Here is a 2,500-nt window from a genome sequence, read left to right on the forward strand (position 1 = left end):
TATATAATATATTAAATATAATATATAATTTAATGATACATATATTAATTATATATAATTGCTATTATTAAATATATATGTCAATTTTTCGCTAAGTTTAATGAAAACTTTAATAAAAAAACTAAAAAAGTTTTGTAGATTCCTATTTTACCGATTCATCTGTCGTTAATGGTATATCCTTATTTAACTGCAGTTAGTATAAGTAGATATTTGTTTTACCGACCGACGATAAATCTTAAACTTAACCCGGCATTTATCTCACGAGTATATTCGTCATCACTTAATTTTTAGCTACAATATATTGATATAGATTTCAAAAATAAAATTACACATAGTTAAAAGATTAATAATAATAATAATAATAATAATAATAATAATAATAATAATAATAATAATAATAGTAATTGTTATAATATAAATAATAAAACAAAATATATTAAACATATTATTACAAGTAACAAAAATATAAAAAAAATTTTTATCATTTAAAGAAAATGAACGTACTGGCCTTACGAAGGATTTGGCAGGATCAACAGGAGTGATATAATGGATTATGAGCGTCAATGAAGAAAGCAGGGAAACGTAACAGGATTCATGTATAAATCGGATTCACCTATGTTTCATGGTGATTCGTTCTTAACTGAAAAAACAAAAAAAAAATATTAAATTACAAACAAATTCCACGAAAAACAATAGATTAAACAAACCGTACAAATTTATATTTGTTCCTACGAAATATTATATTTCACATTATTACATCTCTTCGCTGTATCATTTTTCTTATACTTAAAAAAAAAAAAAAAAAAAAAAAAAAAAAAAAAAAAATCAACTTTTAACATAAGAATATAGTAGTAAGTTTTGGTTTTATTTATTTATTTTTTTTTCTTTTTTTTTTTTTAATTTATTTTTATTTAACGCAACTGCATCATAAGTAATACATATGGTCGTAAAATTACGCACTCTCTGCCTTATATCCTTTTTTAATTTAATCTCTCCTTTTTGTAAAACATTTAATCTTTTTAATCGGAACCAAAGTGGAGCTGCTATATGGGCGATCGTTTATAAAATTTATTTAATTAACCAGCGTCGAAGAAAAACAATAACAAGTTTAAGATAACAATATCTCTCTCTCACTCTCTCTCTCTCTCTCTCTCTCTCTCTCTCTCTCTCTCTCTCTCTCTCTCTCTCTCTCTGCAATTATTCTTACTATTTGTTTGTTTTTTTTTCCTTTTTTCCATAAAATAATTATAAATATGATAAATACCAAATTGCAAGAAAAAATATTTTCATACAATTTTTCTCTGAATATATATGTACGTTCGTATATATTCACGTATATATAATATGTATATTATATGTATATCTATTTTCGTTTTATTCAGATCGTTAATTTATCCTTTTAGTTTTTAATTATTATATCATTGAAGCGATACTTCTATCGACCTTTTATAATACTTCGCAGTGACAATCTCGTTTATATAAAAACAGACTAGGCAAACCCTTCACCTTTGAACTTCTATTGAAAAACTACCGTTTCTCTATGACGCAGAAATATATTTTTTATTGTCTCGAAACATGACACATGTTATAATCCAGTTATGACCAATCCCCCCCCCCCCAGTTGCTGTTCGATCATATTAAAAAAATTAACGTATGTACAAAAAAGAAAAAATAACATAATGTAATAATTAAAAAGAAAAAAAAAAAGAAAAAAATAAAAATATATATATATATACATAAACGTAAACATTTAACAAATTTTGTATATTAAACGCGTCATCATTTTTATTACAACAATTCAATCATAAGTTACTTCTGTATCATCCATAGAAAACAACTTTAAATTTAATAAAAATATTTTAAAAATATTTTATAATAATAATAATAATAATAATAATAATAATAATAATAATAATAATAATAATAATAATAAAAATAAAATATGAAAACTTTTGAATAATGGAACATGGTCATATCTGTTTACTTGTGTCACGTTATCTAAGGGATATATCTGTACTTATCGAAATGTACAATAACAATGCGAATAAACGTAAAAATTAATTTATGATTCACTTAGAACACTGTTAAATTTATATATATATTTATGTATACATATATATATATATATAAATATATATATATATATGGCTCGTGCGTATAATACACAAATGCAATGAAAATGCATTTGCGCAAATAAATTATCTACTTTGTTATCACACTTAATTCATTCGATCACTTAATCATAGCCTATAATTTATAGTTTGTTGAAAATCTTAAAAATTATTAAAAAAGAATAATTAAAAAAAAAAAAAAAAAAAAAAAAAAAAAAAATAAAATAAAATAAAATAAAATAAAATAAAAAAATAAAATATAATGTATGCGTAAAAACAAATCATACACTTATAATACCGGGATGGTTCATATAACAAAGCCATACTCTACGAGATACCTGTCGTAAAATATGCGAGAGACACACAACCTTGAATATTTCCGAATTAGA

General features: G+C 22.7%; 1 protein-coding gene across 2 annotated transcripts in view; it reads right to left on the reverse strand.

Moving 5' to 3' along the window:
- LOC124954153 (glutamate synthase [NADH]) overlaps positions 1–2,500 on the reverse strand; it is a 35,714-nt gene that overhangs the window by 3,904 nt on the left and 29,310 nt on the right. Inside the window, exon 35 of one of the 2 annotated variants that reach the window (XM_047506624.1) lies at positions 491–640. The exons of the other annotated variant lie outside the window; for it this stretch is intronic. The gene's annotated coding sequence lies outside the window, so the exon portion shown is untranslated. Of the gene's footprint in view, positions 1–490; positions 641–2,500 lie in introns of those variants that run through there. 2 annotated transcript variants of the gene reach the window in all.

Source organism: Vespa velutina, chromosome 14, assembly GCF_912470025.1.
Source record: "Vespa velutina chromosome 14, iVesVel2.1, whole genome shotgun sequence".
NCBI lineage: Eukaryota > Metazoa > Arthropoda > Insecta > Hymenoptera > Vespidae > Vespa > Vespa velutina.